This window comes from Anomaloglossus baeobatrachus, unplaced genomic scaffold, assembly GCF_048569485.1.
Source record: "Anomaloglossus baeobatrachus isolate aAnoBae1 unplaced genomic scaffold, aAnoBae1.hap1 Scaffold_3323, whole genome shotgun sequence".
Classification (NCBI taxonomy): Eukaryota; Metazoa; Chordata; class Amphibia; order Anura; family Aromobatidae; genus Anomaloglossus; species Anomaloglossus baeobatrachus.
In genome coordinates, this window is record NW_027442704.1 from 37,463 (window position 1) to 54,760 (window position 17,298).

Genomic DNA, 17,298 nt, shown 5'->3' on the forward strand with positions numbered 1-17,298 from the left:
GCCCTAAAGGAGGAGTTATTCAGATTCATTGCAGTGGGCGGCGGCTGCAAAACGCACCATTCTTCTTGTTTTGGCTCTGCAAAGCAGCCTTTTCAAGGGTTGGCTTGGGTGACAAAATGTCTTGTGTAGGCGTGGGTTTGTCTCCCTCTCGCTCTCTCTCCCTAAGATGTGTCCGGCATAGGCCAGGGTGCCACTCGAGGCCCAAACCAATTCTGGTTATCGCTTCTCGGCCTTTTGGCTAAGATCAAGTGTAGTATCTGTTCTTATCAGTTTAATATCTGATACGTCCCCTATCTGGGGACCATATATTAAATGGATTTTTAGAACAGGGAGATGGAAAAAGAGCTTGCTCTGTCCACTCCACGCATTGACCTGGTATTGCAGTACCTCCAGGAACGGTGCACCCCTTCTTAACCCAGTTTCCAAAAGCAGAACTCAATTCACCTGATTCATATTAGCCCGATTTAATGAATTGGAAGAAAGCATACGTCTTCATATGCACCTCAATTTGGCCCATTCACTTTTCACACTTCCTCCTTTTGTTTTTTATCTTTCACACTTTTGACTTTCTTTATTCATCCAAATAGCAAACTCATCACCACTCAACCTGACCAACTCGGCTATGTCCCCGTGCTGCAGTTCTCTGTCTTATCTAGATCATTTGCAATTGAATGGAATAGATCCCTTTTGGACAAAGTGGATTCACCTGCTGCTGCAGTGACCACAGGTGTGATAACATCTAGAATTGGCATCTGGTGCGATCTCTCCGCTTCCACTCCAAAGAAAGTTACCTGTTTATTCCTATCATGCATTGGTTTTTGGGGTTTTTCTTTGAGTAATGATGATCTCTTTAGTAGTCTGTTGGCGCCCTCTCCTGGAGGAATAGTTTGCTTGCTCTTGGACATTCTAAAAGAGAGGTCATGATAGACATTGAGCTTCTGAGCTCAATTGGGGAAAGTCATGGGTGATGAATGTTTGCAACCTACTGCGAAGCCTCATACCGCAATATAAGGAACGTCAAATACTAAGAAAGGGCGGCCTATGAAAGAATTACTACTTTCAATAAGTACACTTAAACGGCTAATTGGGAATAGAAAAACTGTAAAAAGCCCTCTGAGAAAGCCCCCCTCTAACCTTTGATAGTAAGCTTTTCTGTAGTCTGCCTGTTGATGTATTTTCCGTTTGAACTGTGCACAACATGAAGAGACGGAACACTGGCGGCTTGTCACAATGCCCCCCGATGACATCACAATAGCGCTGCTGCCTAGAAAACAAGCTGCGCAGAAGAAGTTGTTCTTTGGGTGGGAGGGTGGGCTAGTGGAAGGAGGGGGCAATCTCTTTTTTTCCCGGGTGGTAGGGGGATGACAGGAGAAGGGAAGCGGGTGGTGAGAAAGGTACAGAGGGCAGGGTTTGGGGGCTGGGAAGGAAAGGGAAAAGATTAGGGTTTGGGGATGATGAAAGGGCTTTCTACGGGTAAGGATGGCAAAGGGTGGCAGTGACGGAAAGTCAGGCAACCTGTCCTGTCCGTCTTTTTGTATCGTGAATTGGAAAGACTGCAAGGGGGAGGGGAGTTGCTTGCGCCCTAAAGGAGGAGTTATTCAGATTCATTGCAGTGGGCGGCGGCTGCAAAACGCACCATTCTTCTTGTTTTGGCTCTGCAAAGCAGCCTTTTCAAGGGTTGGCTTGGGTGACAAAATGTCTTGTGTAGGCGTGGGTTTGTCTCCCTCTCGCTCTCTCTCCCTAAGATGTGTCCGGCATAGGCCAGGGTGCCACTCGAGGCCCAAACCAATTCTGGTTATCGCTTCTCGGCCTTTTGGCTAAGATCAAGTGTAGTATCTGTTCTTATCAGTTTAATATCTGATACGTCCCCTATCTGGGGACCATATATTAAATGGATTTTTAGAACAGGGAGATGGAAAAAGAGCTTGCTCTGTCCACTCCACGCATTGACCTGGTATTGCAGTACCTCCAGGAACGGTGCACCCCTTCTTAACCCAGTTTCCAAAAGCAGAACTCAATTCACCTGATTCATATTAGCCCGATTTAATGAATTGGAAGAAAGCATACGTCTTCATATGCACCTCAATTTGGCCCATTCACTTTTCACACTTCCTCCTTTTGTTTTTTATCTTTCACACTTTTGACTTTCTTTATTCATCCAAATAGCAAACTCATCACCACTCAACCTGACCAACTCGGCTATGTCCCCGTGCTGCAGTTCTCTGTCTTATCTAGATCATTTGCAATTGAATGGAATAGATCCCTTTTGGACAAAGTGGATTCACCTGCTGCTGCAGTGACCACAGGTGTGATAACATCTAGAATTGGCATCTGGTGCGATCTCTCCGCTTCCACTCCAAAGAAAGTTACCTGTTTATTCCTATCATGCATTGGTTTTTGGGGTTTTCTTTGAGTAATGATGATCTCTTTAGTAGTCTGTTGGCGCCCTCTCCTGGAGGAATAGTTTGCTTGCTCTTGGACATTCTAAAAGAGAGGTCATGATAGACATTGAGCTTCTGAGCTCAATTGGGGAAAGTCATGGGTGATGAATGTTTGCAACCTACTGCGAAGCCTCATACCGCAATATAAGGAACGTCAAATACTAAGAAAGGGCGGCCTATGAAAGAATTACTACTTTCAATAAGTACACTTAAACGGCTAATTGGGAATAGAAAAACTGTAAAAAGCCCTCTGAGAAAGCCCCCCTCTAACCTTTGATAGTAAGCTTTTCTGTAGTCTGCCTGTTGATGTATTTTCCGTTTGAACTGTGCACAACATGAAGAGACGGAACACTGGCGGCTTGTCACAATGCCCCCCGATGACATCACAATAGCGCTGCTGCCTAGAAAACAAGCTGCGCAGAAGAAGTTGTTCTTTGGGTGGGAGGGTGGGCTAGTGGAAGGAGGGGGCAATCTCTTTTTTTCCCGGGTGGTAGGGGGATGACAGGAGAAGGGAAGAGCGGGTGGTGAGAAAGGTACAGAGGGCAGGGTTTGGGGGCTGGGAAGGAAAGGGAAAAGATTAGGGTTTGGGGATGATGAAAGGGCTTTCTACGGGTAAGGATGGCAAAGGGTGGCAGTGACGGAAAGTCAGGCAACCTGTCCTGTCCGTCTTTTTGTATCGTGAATTGGAAAGACTGCAAGGGGGAGGGGAGTTGCTTGCGCCCTAAAGGAGGAGTTATTCAGATTCATTGCAGTGGGCGGCGGCTGCAAAACGCACCATTCTTCTTGTTTTGGCTCTGCAAAGCAGCCTTTTCAAGGGTTGGCTTGGGTGACAAAATGTCTTGTGTAGGCGTGGGTTTGTCTCCCTCTCGCTCTCTCTCCCTAAGATGTGTCCGGCATAGGCCAGGGTGCCACTCGAGGCCCAAACCAATTCTGGTTATCGCTTCTCGGCCTTTTGGCTAAGATCAAGTGTAGTATCTGTTCTTATCAGTTTAATATCTGATACGTCCCCTATCTGGGGACCATATATTAAATGGATTTTTAGAACAGGGAGATGGAAAAAGAGCTTGCTCTGTCCACTCCACGCATTGACCTGGTATTGCAGTACCTCCAGGAACGGTGCACCCCTTCTTAACCCAGTTTCCAAAAGCAGAACTCAATTCACCTGATTCATATTAGCCCGATTTAATGAATTGGAAGAAAGCATACGTCTTCATATGCACCTCAATTTGGCCCATTCACTTTTCACACTTCCTCCTTTTGTTTTTTATCTTTCACACTTTTGACTTTCTTTATTCATCCAAATAGCAAACTCATCACCACTCAACCTGACCAACTCGGCTATGTCCCCGTGCTGCAGTTCTCTGTCTTATCTAGATCATTTGCAATTGAATGGAATAGATCCCTTTTGGACAAAGTGGATTCACCTGCTGCTGCAGTGACCACAGGTGTGATAACATCTAGAATTGGCATCTGGTGCGATCTCTCCGCTTCCACTCCAAAGAAAGTTACCTGTTTATTCCTATCATGCATTGGTTTTTGGGGTTTTCTTTGAGTAATGATGATCTCTTTAGTAGTCTGTTGGCGCCCTCTCCTGGAGGAATAGTTTGCTTGCTCTTGGACATTCTAAAAGAGAGGTCATGATAGACATTGAGCTTCTGAGCTCAATTGGGGAAAGTCATGGGTGATGAATGTTTGCAACCTACTGCGAAGCCTCATACCGCAATATAAGGAACGTCAAATACTAAGAAAGGGCGGCCTATGAAAGAATTACTACTTTCAATAAGTACACTTAAACGGCTAATTGGGAATAGAAAAACTGTAAAAAGCCCTCTGAGAAAGCCCCCCTCTAACCTTTGATAGTAAGCTTTTCTGTAGTCTGCCTGTTGATGTATTTTCCGTTTGAACTGTGCACAACATGAAGAGACGGAACACTGGCGGCTTGTCACAATGCCCCCCGATGACATCACAATAGCGCTGCTGCCTAGAAAACAAGCTGCGCAGAAGAAGTTGTTCTTTGGGTGGGAGGGTGGGCTAGTGGAAGGAGGGGGCAATCTCTTTTTTTCCCGGGTGGTAGGGGGATGACAGGAGAAGGGAAGCGGGTGGTGAGAAAGGTACAGAGGGCAGGGTTTGGGGGCTGGGAAGGAAAGGGAAAAGATTAGGGTTTGGGGATGATGAAAGGGCTTTCTACGGGTAAGGATGGCAAAGGGTGGCAGTGACGGAAAGTCAGGCAACCTGTCCTGTCCGTCTTTTTGTATCGTGAATTGGAAAGACTGCAAGGGGGAGGGGAGTTGCTTGCGCCCTAAAGGAGGAGTTATTCAGATTCATTGCAGTGGGCGGCGGCTGCAAAACGCACCATTCTTCTTGTTTTGGCTCTGCAAAGCAGCCTTTTCAAGGGTTGGCTTGGGTGACAAAATGTCTTGTGTAGGCGTGGGTTTGTCTCCCTCTCGCTCTCTCTCCCTAAGATGTGTCCGGCATAGGCCAGGGTGCCACTCGAGGCCCAAACCAATTCTGGTTATCGCTTCTCGGCCTTTTGGCTAAGATCAAGTGTAGTATCTGTTCTTATCAGTTTAATATCTGATACGTCCCCTATCTGGGGACCATATATTAAATGGATTTTTAGAACAGGGAGATGGAAAAAGAGCTTGCTCTGTCCACTCCACGCATTGACCTGGTATTGCAGTACCTCCAGGAACGGTGCACCCCTTCTTAACCCAGTTTCCAAAAGCAGAACTCAATTCACCTGATTCATATTAGCCCGATTTAATGAATTGGAAGAAAGCATACGTCTTCATATGCACCTCAATTTGGCCCATTCACTTTTCACACTTCCTCCTTTTGTTTTTTATCTTTCACACTTTTGACTTTCTTTATTCATCCAAATAGCAAACTCATCACCACTCAACCTGACCAACTCGGCTATGTCCCCGTGCTGCAGTTCTCTGTCTTATCTAGATCATTTGCAATTGAATGGAATAGATCCCTTTTGGACAAAGTGGATTCACCTGCTGCTGCAGTGACCACAGGTGTGATAACATCTAGAATTGGCATCTGGTGCGATCTCTCCGCTTCCACTCCAAAGAAAGTTACCTGTTTATTCCTATCATGCATTGGTTTTTGGGGTTTTCTTTGAGTAATGATGATCTCTTTAGTAGTCTGTTGGCGCCCTCTCCTGGAGGAATAGTTTGCTTGCTCTTGGACATTCTAAAAGAGAGGTCATGATAGACATTGAGCTTCTGAGCTCAATTGGGGAAAGTCATGGGTGATGAATGTTTGCAACCTACTGCGAAGCCTCATACCGCAATATAAGGAACGTCAAATACTAAGAAAGGGCGGCCTATGAAAGAATTACTACTTTCAATAAGTACACTTAAACGGCTAATTGGGAATAGAAAAACTGTAAAAAGCCCTCTGAGAAAGCCCCCCTCTAACCTTTGATAGTAAGCTTTTCTGTAGTCTGCCTGTTGATGTATTTTCCGTTTGAACTGTGCACAACATGAAGAGACGGAACACTGGCGGCTTGTCACAATGCCCCCCGATGACATCACAATAGCGCTGCTGCCTAGAAAACAAGCTGCGCAGAAGAAGTTGTTCTTTGGGTGGGAGGGTGGGCTAGTGGAAGGAGGGGGCAATCTCTTTTTTTCCCGGGTGGTAGGGGGATGACAGGAGAAGGGAAGCGGGTGGTGAGAAAGGTACAGAGGGCAGGGTTTGGGGGCTGGGAAGGAAAGGGAAAAGATTAGGGTTTGGGGATGATGAAAGGGCTTTCTACGGGTAAGGATGGCAAAGGGTGGCAGTGACGGAAAGTCAGGCAACCTGTCCTGTCCGTCTTTTTGTATCGTGAATTGGAAAGACTGCAAGGGGGAGGGGAGTTGCTTGCGCCCTAAAGGAGGAGTTATTCAGATTCATTGCAGTGGGCGGCGGCTGCAAAACGCACCATTCTTCTTGTTTTGGCTCTGCAAAGCAGCCTTTTCAAGGGTTGGCTTGGGTGACAAAATGTCTTGTGTAGGCGTGGGTTTGTCTCCCTCTCGCTCTCTCTCCCTAAGATGTGTCCGGCATAGGCCAGGGTGCCACTCGAGGCCCAAACCAATTCTGGTTATCGCTTCTCGGCCTTTTGGCTAAGATCAAGTGTAGTATCTGTTCTTATCAGTTTAATATCTGATACGTCCCCTATCTGGGGACCATATATTAAATGGATTTTTAGAACAGGGAGATGGAAAAAGAGCTTGCTCTGTCCACTCCACGCATTGACCTGGTATTGCAGTACCTCCAGGAACGGTGCACCCCTTCTTAACCCAGTTTCCAAAAGCAGAACTCAATTCACCTGATTCATATTAGCCCGATTTAATGAATTGGAAGAAAGCATACGTCTTCATATGCACCTCAATTTGGCCCATTCACTTTTCACACTTCCTCCTTTTGTTTTTTATCTTTCACACTTTTGACTTTCTTTATTCATCCAAATAGCAAACTCATCACCACTCAACCTGACCAACTCGGCTATGTCCCCGTGCTGCAGTTCTCTGTCTTATCTAGATCATTTGCAATTGAATGGAATAGATCCCTTTTGGACAAAGTGGATTCACCTGCTGCTGCAGTGACCACAGGTGTGATAACATCTAGAATTGGCATCTGGTGCGATCTCTCCGCTTCCACTCCAAAGAAAGTTACCTGTTTATTCCTATCATGCATTGGTTTTTGGGGTTTTCTTTGAGTAATGATGATCTCTTTAGTAGTCTGTTGGCGCCCTCTCCTGGAGGAATAGTTTGCTTGCTCTTGGACATTCTAAAAGAGAGGTCATGATAGACATTGAGCTTCTGAGCTCAATTGGGGAAAGTCATGGGTGATGAATGTTTGCAACCTACTGCGAAGCCTCATACCGCAATATAAGGAACGTCAAATACTAAGAAAGGGCGGCCTATGAAAGAATTACTACTTTCAATAAGTACACTTAAACGGCTAATTGGGAATAGAAAAACTGTAAAAAGCCCTCTGAGAAAGCCCCCCTCTAACCTTTGATAGTAAGCTTTTCTGTAGTCTGCCTGTTGATGTATTTTCCGTTTGAACTGTGCACAACATGAAGAGACGGAACACTGGCGGCTTGTCACAATGCCCCCCGATGACATCACAATAGCGCTGCTGCCTAGAAAACAAGCTGCGCAGAAGAAGTTGTTCTTTGGGTGGGAGGGTGGGCTAGTGGAAGGAGGGGGCAATCTCTTTTTTTCCCGGGTGGTAGGGGGATGACAGGAGAAGGGAAGCGGGTGGTGAGAAAGGTACAGAGGGCAGGGTTTGGGGCTGGGAAGGAAAGGGAAAAGATTAGGGTTTGGGGATGATGAAAGGGCTTTCTACGGGTAAGGATGGCAAAGGGTGGCAGTGACGGAAAGTCAGGCAACCTGTCCTGTCCGTCTTTTTGTATCGTGAATTGGAAAGACTGCAAGGGGGAGGGGAGTTGCTTGCGCCCTAAAGGAGGAGTTATTCAGATTCATTGCAGTGGGCGGCGGCTGCAAAACGCACCATTCTTCTTGTTTTGGCTCTGCAAAGCAGCCTTTTCAAGGGTTGGCTTGGGTGACAAAATGTCTTGTGTAGGCGTGGGTTTGTCTCCCTCTCGCTCTCTCTCCCTAAGATGTGTCCGGCATAGGCCAGGGTGCCACTCGAGGCCCAAACCAATTCTGGTTATCGCTTCTCGGCCTTTTGGCTAAGATCAAGTGTAGTATCTGTTCTTATCAGTTTAATATCTGATACGTCCCCTATCTGGGGACCATATATTAAATGGATTTTTAGAACAGGGAGATGGAAAAAGAGCTTGCTCTGTCCACTCCACGCATTGACCTGGTATTGCAGTACCTCCAGGAACGGTGCACCCCTTCTTAACCCAGTTTCCAAAAGCAGAACTCAATTCACCTGATTCATATTAGCCCGATTTAATGAATTGGAAGAAAGCATACGTCTTCATATGCACCTCAATTTGGCCCATTCACTTTTCACACTTCCTCCTTTTGTTTTTTATCTTTCACACTTTTGACTTTCTTTATTCATCCAAATAGCAAACTCATCACCACTCAACCTGACCAACTCGGCTATGTCCCCGTGCTGCAGTTCTCTGTCTTATCTAGATCATTTGCAATTGAATGGAATAGATCCCTTTTGGACAAAGTGGATTCACCTGCTGCTGCAGTGACCACAGGTGTGATAACATCTAGAATTGGCATCTGGTGCGATCTCTCCGCTTCCACTCCAAAGAAAGTTACCTGTTTATTCCTATCATGCATTGGTTTTTGGGGTTTTCTTTGAGTAATGATGATCTCTTTAGTAGTCTGTTGGCGCCCTCTCCTGGAGGAATAGTTTGCTTGCTCTTGGACATTCTAAAAGAGAGGTCATGATAGACATTGAGCTTCTGAGCTCAATTGGGGAAAGTCATGGGTGATGAATGTTTGCAACCTACTGCGAAGCCTCATACCGCAATATAAGGAACGTCAAATACTAAGAAAGGGCGGCCTATGAAAGAATTACTACTTTCAATAAGTACACTTAAACGGCTAATTGGGAATAGAAAAACTGTAAAAAGCCCTCTGAGAAAGCCCCCCTCTAACCTTTGATAGTAAGCTTTTCTGTAGTCTGCCTGTTGATGTATTTTCCGTTTGAACTGTGCACAACATGAAGAGACGGAACACTGGCGGCTTGTCACAATGCCCCCCGATGACATCACAATAGCGCTGCTGCCTAGAAAACAAGCTGCGCAGAAGAAGTTGTTCTTTGGGTGGGAGGGTGGGCTAGTGGAAGGAGGGGGCAATCTCTTTTTTTCCCGGGTGGTAGGGGGATGACAGGAGAAGGGAAGCGGGTGGTGAGAAAGGTACAGAGGGCAGGGTTTGGGGGCTGGGAAGGAAAGGGAAAAGATTAGGGTTTGGGGATGATGAAAGGGCTTTCTACGGGTAAGGATGGCAAAGGGTGGCAGTGACGGAAAGTCAGGCAACCTGTCCTGTCCGTCTTTTTGTATCGTGAATTGGAAAGACTGCAAGGGGGAGGGGAGTTGCTTGCGCCCTAAAGGAGGAGTTATTCAGATTCATTGCAGTGGGCGGCGGCTGCAAAACGCACCATTCTTCTTGTTTTGGCTCTGCAAAGCAGCCTTTTCAAGGGTTGGCTTGGGTGACAAAATGTCTTGTGTAGGCGTGGGTTTGTCTCCCTCTCGCTCTCTCTCCCTAAGATGTGTCCGGCATAGGCCAGGGTGCCACTCGAGGCCCAAACCAATTCTGGTTATCGCTTCTCGGCCTTTTGGCTAAGATCAAGTGTAGTATCTGTTCTTATCAGTTTAATATCTGATACGTCCCCTATCTGGGGACCATATATTAAATGGATTTTTAGAACAGGGAGATGGAAAAAGAGCTTGCTCTGTCCACTCCACGCATTGACCTGGTATTGCAGTACCTCCAGGAACGGTGCACCCCTTCTTAACCCAGTTTCCAAAAGCAGAACTCAATTCACCTGATTCATATTAGCCCGATTTAATGAATTGGAAGAAAGCATACGTCTTCATATGCACCTCAATTTGGCCCATTCACTTTTCACACTTCCTCCTTTTGTTTTTTATCTTTCACACTTTTGACTTTCTTTATTCATCCAAATAGCAAACTCATCACCACTCAACCTGACCAACTCGGCTATGTCCCCGTGCTGCAGTTCTCTGTCTTATCTAGATCATTTGCAATTGAATGGAATAGATCCCTTTTGGACAAAGTGGATTCACCTGCTGCTGCAGTGACCACAGGTGTGATAACATCTAGAATTGGCATCTGGTGCGATCTCTCCGCTTCCACTCCAAAGAAAGTTACCTGTTTATTCCTATCATGCATTGGTTTTTGGGGTTTTCTTTGAGTAATGATGATCTCTTTAGTAGTCTGTTGGCGCCCTCTCCTGGAGGAATAGTTTGCTTGCTCTTGGACATTCTAAAAGAGAGGTCATGATAGACATTGAGCTTCTGAGCTCAATTGGGGAAAGTCATGGGTGATGAATGTTTGCAACCTACTGCGAAGCCTCATACCGCAATATAAGGAACGTCAAATACTAAGAAAGGGCGGCCTATGAAAGAATTACTACTTTCAATAAGTACACTTAAACGGCTAATTGGGAATAGAAAAACTGTAAAAAGCCCTCTGAGAAAGCCCCCCTCTAACCTTTGATAGTAAGCTTTTCTGTAGTCTGCCTGTTGATGTATTTTCCGTTTGAACTGTGCACAACATGAAGAGACGGAACACTGGCGGCTTGTCACAATGCCCCCCGATGACATCACAATAGCGCTGCTGCCTAGAAAACAAGCTGCGCAGAAGAAGTTGTTCTTTGGGTGGGAGGGTGGGCTAGTGGAAGGAGGGGGCAATCTCTTTTTTTCCCGGGTGGTAGGGGGATGACAGGAGAAGGGAAGCGGGTGGTGAGAAAGGTACAGAGGGCAGGGTTTGGGGGCTGGGAAGGAAAGGGAAAAGATTAGGGTTTGGGGATGATGAAAGGGCTTTCTACGGGTAAGGATGGCAAAGGGTGGCAGTGACGGAAAGTCAGGCAACCTGTCCTGTCCGTCTTTTTGTATCGTGAATTGGAAAGACTGCAAGGGGGAGGGGAGTTGCTTGCGCCCTAAAGGAGGAGTTATTCAGATTCATTGCAGTGGGCGGCGGCTGCAAAACGCACCATTCTTCTTGTTTTGGCTCTGCAAAGCAGCCTTTTCAAGGGTTGGCTTGGGTGACAAAATGTCTTGTGTAGGCGTGGGTTTGTCTCCCTCTCGCTCTCTCTCCCTAAGATGTGTCCGGCATAGGCCAGGGTGCCACTCGAGGCCCAAACCAATTCTGGTTATCGCTTCTCGGCCTTTTGGCTAAGATCAAGTGTAGTATCTGTTCTTATCAGTTTAATATCTGATACGTCCCCTATCTGGGGACCATATATTAAATGGATTTTTAGAACAGGGAGATGGAAAAAGAGCTTGCTCTGTCCACTCCACGCATTGACCTGGTATTGCAGTACCTCCAGGAACGGTGCACCCCTTCTTAACCCAGTTTCCAAAAGCAGAACTCAATTCACCTGATTCATATTAGCCCGATTTAATGAATTGGAAGAAAGCATACGTCTTCATATGCACCTCAATTTGGCCCATTCACTTTTCACACTTCCTCCTTTTGTTTTTTATCTTTCACACTTTTGACTTTCTTTATTCATCCAAATAGCAAACTCATCACCACTCAACCTGACCAACTCGGCTATGTCCCCGTGCTGCAGTTCTCTGTCTTATCTAGATCATTTGCAATTGAATGGAATAGATCCCTTTTGGACAAAGTGGATTCACCTGCTGCTGCAGTGACCACAGGTGTGATAACATCTAGAATTGGCATCTGGTGCGATCTCTCCGCTTCCACTCCAAAGAAAGTTACCTGTTTATTCCTATCATGCATTGGTTTTTGGGGTTTTCTTTGAGTAATGATGATCTCTTTAGTAGTCTGTTGGCGCCCTCTCCTGGAGGAATAGTTTGCTTGCTCTTGGACATTCTAAAAGAGAGGTCATGATAGACATTGAGCTTCTGAGCTCAATTGGGGAAAGTCATGGGTGATGAATGTTTGCAACCTACTGCGAAGCCTCATACCGCAATATAAGGAACGTCAAATACTAAGAAAGGGCGGCCTATGAAAGAATTACTACTTTCAATAAGTACACTTAAACGGCTAATTGGGAATAGAAAAACTGTAAAAAGCCCTCTGAGAAAGCCCCCCTCTAACCTTTGATAGTAAGCTTTTCTGTAGTCTGCCTGTTGATGTATTTTCCGTTTGAACTGTGCACAACATGAAGAGACGGAACACTGGCGGCTTGTCACAATGCCCCCCGATGACATCACAATAGCGCTGCTGCCTAGAAAACAAGCTGCGCAGAAGAAGTTGTTCTTTGGGTGGGAGGGTGGGCTAGTGGAAGGAGGGGGCAATCTCTTTTTTTCCCGGGTGGTAGGGGGATGACAGGAGAAGGGAAGCGGGTGGTGAGAAAGGTACAGAGGGCAGGGTTTGGGGGCTGGGAAGGAAAGGGAAAAGATTAGGGTTTGGGGATGATGAAAGGGCTTTCTACGGGTAAGGATGGCAAAGGGTGGCAGTGACGGAAAGTCAGGCAACCTGTCCTGTCCGTCTTTTTGTATCGTGAATTGGAAAGACTGCAAGGGGGAGGGGAGTTGCTTGCGCCCTAAAGGAGGAGTTATTCAGATTCATTGCAGTGGGCGGCGGCTGCAAAACGCACCATTCTTCTTGTTTTGGCTCTGCAAAGCAGCCTTTTCAAGGGTTGGCTTGGGTGACAAAATGTCTTGTGTAGGCGTGGGTTTGTCTCCCTCTCGCTCTCTCTCCCTAAGATGTGTCCGGCATAGGCCAGGGTGCCACTCGAGGCCCAAACCAATTCTGGTTATCGCTTCTCGGCCTTTTGGCTAAGATCAAGTGTAGTATCTGTTCTTATCAGTTTAATATCTGATACGTCCCCTATCTGGGGACCATATATTAAATGGATTTTTAGAACAGGGAGATGGAAAAAGAGCTTGCTCTGTCCACTCCACGCATTGACCTGGTATTGCAGTACCTCCAGGAACGGTGCACCCCTTCTTAACCCAGTTTCCAAAAGCAGAACTCAATTCACCTGATTCATATTAGCCCGATTTAATGAATTGGAAGAAAGCATACGTCTTCATATGCACCTCAATTTGGCCCATTCACTTTTCACACTTCCTCCTTTTGTTTTTTATCTTTCACACTTTTGACTTTCTTTATTCATCCAAATAGCAAACTCATCACCACTCAACCTGACCAACTCGGCTATGTCCCCGTGCTGCAGTTCTCTGTCTTATCTAGATCATTTGCAATTGAATGGAATAGATCCCTTTTGGACAAAGTGGATTCACCTGCTGCTGCAGTGACCACAGGTGTGATAACATCTAGAATTGGCATCTGGTGCGATCTCTCCGCTTCCACTCCAAAGAAAGTTACCTGTTTATTCCTATCATGCATTGGTTTTTGGGGTTTTCTTTGAGTAATGATGATCTCTTTAGTAGTCTGTTGGCGCCCTCTCCTGGAGGAATAGTTTGCTTGCTCTTGGACATTCTAAAAGAGAGGTCATGATAGACATTGAGCTTCTGAGCTCAATTGGGGAAAGTCATGGGTGATGAATGTTTGCAACCTACTGCGAAGCCTCATACCGCAATATAAGGAACGTCAAATACTAAGAAAGGGCGGCCTATGAAAGAATTACTACTTTCAATAAGTACACTTAAACGGCTAATTGGGAATAGAAAAACTGTAAAAAGCCCTCTGAGAAAGCCCCCCTCTAACCTTTGATAGTAAGCTTTTCTGTAGTCTGCCTGTTGATGTATTTTCCGTTTGAACTGTGCACAACATGAAGAGACGGAACACTGGCGGCTTGTCACAATGCCCCCCGATGACATCACAATAGCGCTGCTGCCTAGAAAACAAGCTGCGCAGAAGAAGTTGTTCTTTGGGTGGGAGGGTGGGCTAGTGGAAGGAGGGGGCAATCTCTTTTTTTCCCGGGTGGTAGGGGGATGACAGGAGAAGGGAAGCGGGTGGTGAGAAAGGTACAGAGGGCAGGGTTTGGGGGCTGGGAAGGAAAGGGAAAAGATTAGGGTTTGGGGATGATGAAAGGGCTTTCTACGGGTAAGGATGGCAAAGGGTGGCAGTGACGGAAAGTCAGGCAACCTGTCCTGTCCGTCTTTTTGTATCGTGAATTGGAAAGACTGCAAGGGGGAGGGGAGTTGCTTGCGCCCTAAAGGAGGAGTTATTCAGATTCATTGCAGTGGGCGGCGGCTGCAAAACGCACCATTCTTCTTGTTTTGGCTCTGCAAAGCAGCCTTTTCAAGGGTTGGCTTGGGTGACAAAATGTCTTGTGTAGGCGTGGGTTTGTCTCCCTCTCGCTCTCTCTCCCTAAGATGTGTCCGGCATAGGCCAGGGTGCCACTCGAGGCCCAAACCAATTCTGGTTATCGCTTCTCGGCCTTTTGGCTAAGATCAAGTGTAGTATCTGTTCTTATCAGTTTAATATCTGATACGTCCCCTATCTGGGGACCATATATTAAATGGATTTTTAGAACAGGGAGATGGAAAAAGAGCTTGCTCTGTCCACTCCACGCATTGACCTGGTATTGCAGTACCTCCAGGAACGGTGCACCCCTTCTTAACCCAGTTTCCAAAAGCAGAACTCAATTCACCTGATTCATATTAGCCCGATTTAATGAATTGGAAGAAAGCATACGTCTTCATATGCACCTCAATTTGGCCCATTCACTTTTCACACTTCCTCCTTTTGTTTTTTATCTTTCACACTTTTGACTTTCTTTATTCATCCAAATAGCAAACTCATCACCACTCAACCTGACCAACTCGGCTATGTCCCCGTGCTGCAGTTCTCTGTCTTATCTAGATCATTTGCAATTGAATGGAATAGATCCCTTTTGGACAAAGTGGATTCACCTGCTGCTGCAGTGACCACAGGTGTGATAACATCTAGAATTGGCATCTGGTGCGATCTCTCCGCTTCCACTCCAAAGAAAGTTACCTGTTTATTCCTATCATGCATTGGTTTTTGGGGTTTTCTTTGAGTAATGATGATCTCTTTAGTAGTCTGTTGGCGCCCTCTCCTGGAGGAATAGTTTGCTTGCTCTTGGACATTCTAAAAGAGAGGTCATGATAGACATTGAGCTTCTGAGCTCAATTGGGGAAAGTCATGGGTGATGAATGTTTGCAACCTACTGCAAAGCCTCATACCGCAATATAAGGAACGTCAAATACTAAGAAAGGGCGGCCTATGAAAGAATTACTACTTTCAATAAGTACACTTAAACGGCTAATTGGGAATAGAAAAACTGTAAAAAGCCCTCTGAGAAAGCCCCCCTCTAACCTTTGATAGTAAGCTTTTCTGTAGTCTGCCTGTTGATGTATTTTCCGTTTGAACTGTGCACAACATGAAGAGACGGAACACTGGCGGCTTGTCACAATGCCCCCCGATGACATCACAATAGCGCTGCTGCCTAGAAAACAAGCTGCGCAGAAGAAGTTGTTCTTTGGGTGGGAGGGTGGGCTAGTGGAAGGAGGGGGCAATCTCTTTTTTTCCCGGGTGGTAGGGGGATGACAGGAGAAGGGAAGCGGGTGGTGAGAAAGGTACAGAGGGCAGGGTTTGGGGGCTGGGAAGGAAAGGGAAAAGATTAGGGTTTGGGGATGATGAAAGGGCTTTCTACGGGTAAGGATGGCAAAGGGTGGCAGTGACGGAAAGTCAGGCAACCTGTCCTGTCCGTCTTTTTGTATCGTGAATTGGAAAGACTGCAAGGGGGAGGGGAGTTGCTTGCGCCCTAAAGGAGGAGTTATTCAGATTCATTGCAGTGGGCGGCGGCTGCAAAACGCACCATTCTTCTTGTTTTGGCTCTGCAAAGCAGCCTTTTCAAGGGTTGGCTTGGGTGACAAAATGTCTTGTGTAGGCGTGGGTTTGTCTCCCTCTCGCTCTCTCTCCCTAAGATGTGTCCGGCATAGGCCAGGGTGCCACTCGAGGCCCAAACCAATTCTGGTTATCGCTTCTCGGCCTTTTGGCTAAGATCAAGTGTAGTATCTGTTCTTATCAGTTTAATATCTGATACGTCCCCTATCTGGGGACCATATATTAAATGGATTTTTAGAACAGGGAGATGGAAAAAGAGCTTGCTCTGTCCACTCCACGCATTGACCTGGTATTGCAGTACCTCCAGGAACGGTGCACCCCTTCTTAACCCAGTTTCCAAAAGCAGAACTCAATTCACCTGATTCATATTAGCCCGATTTAATGAATTGGAAGAAAGCATACGTCTTCATATGCACCTCAATTTGGCCCATTCACTTTTCACACTTCCTCCTTTTGTTTTTTATCTTTCACACTTTTGACTTTCTTTATTCATCCAAATAGCAAACTCATCACCACTCAACCTGACCAACTCGGCTATGTCCCCGTGCTGCAGTTCTCTGTCTTATCTAGATCATTTGCAATTGAATGGAATAGATCCCTTTTGGACAAAGTGGATTCACCTGCTGCTGCAGTGACCACAGGTGTGATAACATCTAGAATTGGCATCTGGTGCGATCTCTCCGCTTCCACTCCAAAGAAAGTTACCTGTTTATTCCTATCATGCATTGGTTTTTGGGGTTTTCTTTGAGTAATGATGATCTCTTTAGTAGTCTGTTGGCGCCCTCTCCTGGAGGAATAGTTTGCTTGCTCTTGGACATTCTAAAAGAGAGGTCATGATAGACATTGAGCTTCTGAGCTCAATTGGGGAAAGTCATGGGTGATGAATGTTTGCAACCTACTGCGAAGCCTCATACCGCAATATAAGGAACGTCAAATACTAAGAAAGGGCGGCCTATGAAAGAATTACTACTTTCAATAAGTACACTTAAACGGCTAATTGGGAATAGAAAAACTGTAAAAAGCCCTCTGAGAAAGCCCCCCTCTAACCTTTGATAGTAAGCTTTTCTGTAGTCTGCCTGTTGATGTATTTTCCGTTTGAACTGTGCACAACATGAAGAGACGGAACACTGGCGGCTTGTCACAATGCCCCCCGATGACATCACAATAGCGCTGCTGCCTAGAAAACAAGCTGCGCAGAAGAAGTTGTTCTTTGGGTGGGAGGGTGGGCTAGTGGAAGGAGGGGGCAATCTCTTTTTTTCCCGGGTGGTAGGGGGATGACAGGAGAAGGGAAGCGGGTGGTGAGAAAGGTACAGAGGGCAGGGTTTGGGGGCTGGGAAGGAAAGGGAAAAGATTAGGGTTTGGGGATGATGAAAGGGCTTTCTACGGGTAAGGATGGCAAAGGGTGGCAGTGACGGAAAGTCAGGCAACCT

At 46.2% G+C, this 17,298-nt stretch overlaps 11 non-coding genes across 11 annotated transcripts; all 11 read left to right on the forward strand.

Annotated features, from left to right (window-relative positions):
* Positions 1 to 218: 218 nt before the first annotated feature.
* On the forward strand, positions 219 to 409 carry LOC142270870 (U2 spliceosomal RNA). Its single transcript, XR_012736081.1, has one exon. It is a non-coding gene; the product is annotated as a U2 spliceosomal RNA (small nuclear RNA).
* A 1,388-nt stretch (positions 410 to 1,797) lies between these two features.
* Positions 1,798 to 1,988, forward strand: LOC142270871 (U2 spliceosomal RNA). The gene has a single exon (XR_012736082.1). It is a non-coding gene; the product is annotated as a U2 spliceosomal RNA (small nuclear RNA).
* Positions 1,989 to 3,377: 1,389 nt separating this feature from the next.
* On the forward strand, positions 3,378 to 3,568 carry LOC142270872 (U2 spliceosomal RNA). The gene has a single exon (XR_012736083.1). It is a non-coding gene; the product is annotated as a U2 spliceosomal RNA (small nuclear RNA).
* Positions 3,569 to 4,955: 1,387 nt separating this feature from the next.
* LOC142270873 (U2 spliceosomal RNA) lies at positions 4,956 to 5,146 on the forward strand. The gene has a single exon (XR_012736084.1). It is a non-coding gene; the product is annotated as a U2 spliceosomal RNA (small nuclear RNA).
* A 1,387-nt stretch (positions 5,147 to 6,533) lies between these two features.
* Positions 6,534 to 6,724, forward strand: LOC142270874 (U2 spliceosomal RNA). Its single transcript, XR_012736085.1, has one exon. It is a non-coding gene; the product is annotated as a U2 spliceosomal RNA (small nuclear RNA).
* Positions 6,725 to 8,110: 1,386 nt separating this feature from the next.
* On the forward strand, positions 8,111 to 8,301 carry LOC142270876 (U2 spliceosomal RNA). Its single transcript, XR_012736086.1, has one exon. It is a non-coding gene; the product is annotated as a U2 spliceosomal RNA (small nuclear RNA).
* Positions 8,302 to 9,688: 1,387 nt separating this feature from the next.
* Positions 9,689 to 9,879, forward strand: LOC142270877 (U2 spliceosomal RNA). The gene has a single exon (XR_012736087.1). It is a non-coding gene; the product is annotated as a U2 spliceosomal RNA (small nuclear RNA).
* A 1,387-nt stretch (positions 9,880 to 11,266) lies between these two features.
* On the forward strand, positions 11,267 to 11,457 carry LOC142270878 (U2 spliceosomal RNA). Its single transcript, XR_012736088.1, has one exon. It is a non-coding gene; the product is annotated as a U2 spliceosomal RNA (small nuclear RNA).
* Positions 11,458 to 12,844: 1,387 nt separating this feature from the next.
* On the forward strand, positions 12,845 to 13,035 carry LOC142270879 (U2 spliceosomal RNA). The gene has a single exon (XR_012736089.1). It is a non-coding gene; the product is annotated as a U2 spliceosomal RNA (small nuclear RNA).
* A 1,387-nt stretch (positions 13,036 to 14,422) lies between these two features.
* Positions 14,423 to 14,613, forward strand: LOC142270881 (U2 spliceosomal RNA). Its single transcript, XR_012736091.1, has one exon. It is a non-coding gene; the product is annotated as a U2 spliceosomal RNA (small nuclear RNA).
* Positions 14,614 to 16,000: 1,387 nt separating this feature from the next.
* LOC142270882 (U2 spliceosomal RNA) lies at positions 16,001 to 16,191 on the forward strand. The gene has a single exon (XR_012736092.1). It is a non-coding gene; the product is annotated as a U2 spliceosomal RNA (small nuclear RNA).
* The last annotated feature ends 1,107 nt before the right edge of the window (positions 16,192 to 17,298 follow it).